Consider the following 6,832-nt stretch of genomic DNA (forward strand, 5'->3'; position numbering starts at 1 on the left):
AGCAGGAAAAATATAATGACACCTTATCAGTTCAGTTTGTTTTCTTTTTTCCCCCAAAAATAGCTTTTAATGAGCCCAACGCATCTGAAATGGCAGTCAGTCATTTCTACCTCAACATTTCTACCTGCTGTGAGGGGGAGAGGTTTCTAGCATCACCCTCTAGTGAGTAGGCAGTAATGAGCCAGGCCTTTCCAGTCACTGAAATCACTGCGTTTGCCACCTGGGGACAAACACCAATGCTAAGGATACCACTATCACATTAACCAGGGATATTTCCCAGCAGCTGCCCAAGTCAGAGAGTCGTGCCTTCATCCCTTGCCTCCATCCACCAAGCTCCTTGCCTGCCCTCGAGAGACTTCTCCCTCCCTCCCCAGCCATGTTTCTACACTCACAACCCTTTCCCCGCCACCTCATCCAAAAAATATCAAGGGGGGGAAATATCACCCGCTGTGGGTGGGTTAGGGAGTCTGGTTGGTGTCTTTGGAGACTGTGGTCAGTCTCCAAGGTGCATAGGGGCAGAAGGCAAAGCACAGGAGGGCTTTTTGGGCACAGCTTTATTAGTGGTGGCCCTTCTCTGTAAGTCCTGTTTCCTTTGATGGTGTGGATGCACGGGGGCTCGTCCCAGCTCCAAAGCATCTTCACAAGATGTAGTCTCTACACAGGGCTGGCTGTGATGGAGAGGTACACTGCTGCTCCATGTTCACCTTCATTATTTAATGTCTGGGCAGAGAAGCGCCTCTGTTGTGGACGTGACATGTTTGCTCAAGAAGATTGGTGTTTCAACATTGTCTCTTGGGAATCTCAAGGAAGAAGAAGCTGGTAATAAGTGGAGTGGGGATTTCCCTTCACTTTTACTTGGAGCACAGCAAATAACACCGTGTCAGTTATTAACCGGTTGCTGTGGACACAAGATTAGCTGAACCTGTCCCCACACCCTCTCTCTGCCATCTCCGAGGAACCCCTCAGGCGGTTCCCTGAAACCCCACAATTTCACGTCTCCCGCAGGGCTTGTGCTCCCGTGGTGGGACCACAATGATGGCTTTCCCAGCCACTCTGCTCTCCTCTGCCCCTGCAGTTTACTCTCACTGGTAACCTGCAGTCAGACGGATGAGGTGGCCCAAAACAACTTTCTTAAAATGTTGCTTCTTTAGCTCTAAAAGCAAACCCTAGCTTTGCCAGGAGAAGAGCTACAGGTGCCAAAATGCTGCTTAAAATGCTAGGTGAGCTGTTTCAGTCCAGGCCAGTTATGCCTGGGGTGTTGGCATCACTGTTTTTCTGACTCTTCCTTCCCAAGCCCTTGAACATTTGATGCCTAAGCCGTGCTGATGTTCCCAGAGCCAATGTGGGGAGCTTCTCTGTGTGGCAAGTTGTGCAGCATCCATGTGAGTGTCACCTTCATTGTCTCTCACCATCTATGCTGAGAAGATTGCATCTACATTTTCCATTCTCCCCTCTGGCTGCATCTTCACAGTGCCACAGAAGCACAGAGTGGTCAAGGTTGGAGAGGACCTCAGGAGGTCACTAGTCCAACCCCTTGCTCAAAGCTGTACCAACTCTGAAGCTAGATTGGGTTTCTCAGGTCAAGTTTTGAACACCTCTGAGGATGGAGATTCACCATCCTCTCTGTGCAACCTGGTACAGTGCTTAATCATCCACAATTTTTTGTGAAAAACTCCTTTTCTTTTATCAAGTCCAAATTTGCCTTGTTGCAACATGTGACTCTTGCCTCTGACCCTGTTGCTGTGTACCTCCAATAAAAGTATGACTTCATTTTCTCTATGAGCTTCACAGAGGTATCTGGAATTGTCTGCCAAAAGCCTTGTCTTTCGCGGGCTGAGCAGACATAGTTCCTTTAGCCTCTGCTTGCATAACTTGTGCTGAGTTTTGGGCTCCCCAGTATAAAATGGATCCTGACATGGTGCAAGCCAGTGCAGGCCACCAAGCTGGAGCACAAGTGTTGAGTAGATGGAAAGGATCACTTCCCTGGACTCGCTGGTGATGCCTTTCAGACAAAGCCCAGGAGGCTGATGGCCACCTTTGCTGCAAGGGTCCATTACCCACTCATGGTCAACTTGTTGTCCACCAGGACCCCAGGGCTTTCTCTGCATAACTGCTTTCCAACTTGCTGATATCGAGCATGCACTGATGCCTGGGGCTTTTCAATCCCAGGTGTGGAACTTCGGAGTCCTGTAGTTGAATTTCAAGAGATTCCTGTCCACCCTGTCCACATTCCTCTGGCTGGCAGTCTTGTCCTGCCATGTACTTGTCAGTTTGCTGTGTGCTGGGAGTGCTCTCTACCCCACATTGGTACTGAGTGCCAGTATTTACTGTGGAGGCCATGCGGAGGTTCCCACCCTGGGAGACTTGATAGAAGCTGGATTAATTCAGTATAAATAGGAAGTAACTACTAGAGCAAACAAACCCTCGCTGTCAGTGAGCCTACCCCGGGTGGAATGCCTGGGCACACTGAACTGTGCCACAGCAGATCAGGCAGCCTGGGTAGGGGTTCTGCACCGGTGTGCTGGAGGGCAGCTGGTGTCACCTTCATCTACAGCACCAGCTCCAGCAGGATCCTTGGGACCATAGTCTGGTGCCCATCCTGAACAATACAGGAGAGTGAGTGCGAAGATAAGATCACTGAGGAGATGGATAAACCTGGTCAGCTGGGAGAGGGTCAGCCCAGCTTCCATAAGGGGCAATCCTGCCTTGGTTCCTGATGGTCTTCTGGGGCAGCGTCAGTGAGAACCTAGATAAAGGCCAGTGGGTAGGTAAAGGTATAGCTGGGTCTTCAAAAAGGGTTTTATAAAGATTTAAACCAGCATTATCAAGCAATCTATGGCCATGGCTTTATTTTTCAGGAGGCTGTGGACGCCAACAGCACATTCCCGAAGCAACTGGAAGGATTTGTGGACAACAGCACCATAAAAAAGTGTGGCTATGTCTCCTGAGACCCTTTTTAAACAGCTGGGGATGCCATCATCATAGGGTCAGGGTCATAGGATGAAAATGGACTGCAGAAGGCAGCCAAGCTCATGTGTCATCCCCAAGCAGCATCTCCTCCTGCTGCCGGATGCAGACTTCAGGGGTGACCAGCCACGGGTATTACCCACATAGTGTTTCTCATATTCATCTGACTCCTGCAGTTTAAAGTATCTCCCTTTCTAGCCTGGATAAAACATGAGGTAGTTTTCATCAGTTAGAAAACCCCAGAAAAAGAGCCTAGTAGTTTGAACTGAGGTCCTGAGACTGACCAAGGCAATCACCAGAGAAGCACCATTCTCAGAACAGGTTGTTGGCTAGGAAATTCCAGCCCACCCTTTCGATGAGTAAAAAAGCAGAACAAACTCAGTAGCTCTGCAAGACGTTGCTGTGCTGACGTTTATTTCCCTTTGTTTCCTGCGTTGCTCAGAGAGAGAGGCAGGCACACATGGCTCAAGCCAATCCAACACCAGCGTTTGGGGTCAGCCACCAGGGCAATCTGTTCACCCATGTGACTGATGGCTCTGGCCCATGGGAACTTGTTTTTGACAGTGGTTTTCTACTCCTTCAGTTACTGCTGAAACAGGTTGTTTAACTTCTCCCTCTGTCTGGCGTCCATGAAAGCCGGTCGCTGTAGCCCCAGACTTCGAATAGAGCCCTGCCTGAGCCACAGAGGGATCGGCCCATACCACCTTCAGCTTAAAAAAGTTGATGAGAGAGAAAACTTGTCACCTCACGTTTGCTGCTTATTGTAATAAGCGCATTTAAATACACTTTCCAAGACTGACATTGGTTGTAAAGCCAAAGCATAGGACCCTAACAGAATATTTTTCTTTGCTTACCGTAATTTGTTGTCTTTTTGATTTGACTGCTGATCCTGATGCAGCGATAACCTGGAAAGGACCTTAAACACCATCTATAGCATTTCCTCATTTGACAGCAGCATGACATACAGCTCCTTTTACAAGTTGGTCTTGCTGGTCTTTTTTAAAATGCTCAGTGAGAGTTGCATTGCTTCATTGCCTGAAGAGGTTTTTGAAGTATCTGACACAAACCTGCTGCCAAACTCAATGCTACTTGTCTTCCCTTCAAGGGGAAGGACAGGATCTGAGTTATTGCCCCCCACTTCTTTTGCAGATAAGAAAATCAAAACTGTGACCTCTTTTCTGGAGAAAAAAGTAAGTCTAATTCCTTGTTTCCTATAGGCTGTACCTTCCATTTGAGTTACAATCCTCCTGAGCACAGTTTTGTTGGTGCAACAAACGCAGAACGTTGTAGCTGAGCCTCACTGGTGCTGATAGCTGAACAGCTGACAGGAGAATTATCCCAGGTGATTCATACACAGTGCTATGATAAAAATAAATCCCCAAATGGGATTGTCCCTCTTTTTTCCCTTCCCCCTGCCCCACTCCCCGGCATTGATTCATTTAGTTCCCACTGGAACCCCAGCCCTTTCTGCAGGGTGGTCACTCCACCCCTGTTTATATCCCTGCTTGAGCTCCTCCAGTGTTCCGCACTCGTGTTTACTCTATTTCAGTACTTTGGTTCTTAACAGGTTTTCATAGTTTTCAACCGCTAGTGGAAGTGCTCATGTTCCATCTCAGCATGGCTGTCACCCATGGTTTGATAGCTCTTGTCCACCATTCATTTTTCAACAACAAATCTGAAAGAAAACTGGAGTAGGACAGGCTTCTGCGGCTCCCTTTGAAGTGTCCCGCCAGTTTGACCACAAGCTGCTGATAACTAGTGCATTTTGTACTTATCGTAAGGCTTTTCACATATAAGGGTGCTTCAGATTGCTGCCAAAAGCCTTATCAAGCTCATGATGTGGCACAATCACGGTTTCTCTCCTGGCCGCTTACCTGGTGAGATAAGGACTGTGGTTGGTCTGAGGTGGTTTTCCGCTGCCAAGCCAGGCTGCCAGAGCCCTTCTGACTGTTTCTCGCTGCTTCATTGTCCCCTGGGTGCTTGTGAAGCAATTATTTACTCTAGCATCTTCCCCAGTGTTGCAGTCAGGTGTCCTGGTCTGTGATTCCCCAGACCTTTCTTTCCCCTCTGATTTGGCTTTTCTCTTTCGTTACCTGTTGTAGTGGGCTGAGCTTGGCTGGATGCGAGGTGTCCACCAAGCTGCTCTATCTCCTGCTTCCCCAGCAGGACAGGGGAAGGAGAAACTAAGAAAAGTAAAAAAACTGTCATGGATCGAGATAAAGGCAGCCAGGTAAAGCAAAAGTAAAAGCTGTGCATGAAAGCAAAAGAAAACAAGATTTATTCTCTACTTCCCATCAGCAGGCGATGGCCAACCACCTTCTGGGAAGTAGGGCTACAGTATGTGTGGCAGTTGCTCTGTAAGACAAATGTCATCATAACGAATGCCCTCCCTCCTCCTCCTTTCTCTTAGCTTTTATTGCAGAGAAGATGTCATATGATATGGAATATCCTTTTGGTCAGTGGGTCAGCTGCTCTGTCTGTGTCCACTCCCAAGATCTTGCCCACCCCAGCCTGCTGCTGAGGGGTGGAATGTTGGAGAGGCAGCCTTGGTGCTGTGGGACCACTGCTCAGCAGCAGCCGAAGCACTGGTATGTCATCAGCACCTTTATAGCTACAAAATCAAAGCACAGCACTATGAGGGGCCTGCTACAGGAGAAAATTAACTCCATCCCAGCCAGACCCAACACACGTGTCCTTTTGCGTTTTCCAATATGTTACCTGGTATTTGACCACTTGCTTTGCAAGCTGCCTGGTTTTTTTAATAGACCACAGGTCAAAAGGGTGACCAAGACACAGTTACAAGGACATGGGTGACCAAGAAAAGATGGGAGGGGAAAAGCAATCTGAACTCACTGTTTGTCAGTGAGTTTGTCCCAGCTTTTGCTCAAGTCTTAAGGCAGCGTGCCAGTATTCAACTTTCATTAATTACATGCCCCATCCTGCCAATTTATCAAGCAATTATATTTTAATTCATTTTCTGCAGAGATTTTCCTTATTCACTACAAAGTGCAGATACCCTTAAATAATATTTGTAACAAAATATGGAATTCCTATAATATTTTTTTTTAAATAGACTTTAAAAATAAATAAACCTTTGTGGCAATGTTGCGCAAGCCAGCAGGCAGGTCTGCAGGCCCTTGGTCGTTGCTACCGTAACATGAAGCAGCCGTTTCATAGGTAAACTGTGCAGAAATTGGACTCCTGAGGAGCTCGCAGATCTGTAGGGATGGCAACACCAGCAGTAGTGACAGGGAGCTTGCTGACAGCAGTTAAGGGTGGCATAAAGGGAACCAAAGAAAGCTCCACTTTTTTTTCACCTCCCAAACTCAGAAAATGACTTTATCATGTAGGCAGCAGTGAGATTCCCTGCCCCATTTTAAGTTTGTACGGATCTACCAAAAACACATTTGTAGGTTTTACATAAGAGGTTTGTGTAACATAGAGGTTTATGTAACAAAATGCACCAAAGACTTCAACCTATGAATTTTACATAAGCTATTTCAAGTAGAGGGGATGAAACCACGTGGTATGTTTTGTGAGTTTGCATTACAAAGCAACAATTTTACTAAAATTGTCTTACTATAGGGCAGAATTCACTAAAGACTAAATAATACATAGTTTAATGCCTGTGGTTGCTCAACACCAAACTGTTTGCTGTAGTCTTAAAAAAAAAAAAAAAAAAAAAAAAAAAAAAAAAAAAAAAAAAAAAAAAAAAAAAAAAAATCAGTAACGTTAGAGAGAGCCTGGAGCTCCCTCTGGTCTCCAGAGATGATATAATGAGTTTGCTTGCAAACATGTTAATCATGCACAGTCGTTGCTGTGATGGTGCAGATGAGTGACAGGCAAGACAAGGAGCACAGCATTA

The sequence above is a fragment of the Buceros rhinoceros genome, unplaced genomic scaffold, assembly GCF_000710305.1.
Source record: "Buceros rhinoceros silvestris isolate BGI_N320 unplaced genomic scaffold, ASM71030v1 scaffold10425, whole genome shotgun sequence".
In the NCBI taxonomy this organism is placed as follows: domain Eukaryota; kingdom Metazoa; phylum Chordata; class Aves; order Bucerotiformes; family Bucerotidae; genus Buceros; species Buceros rhinoceros.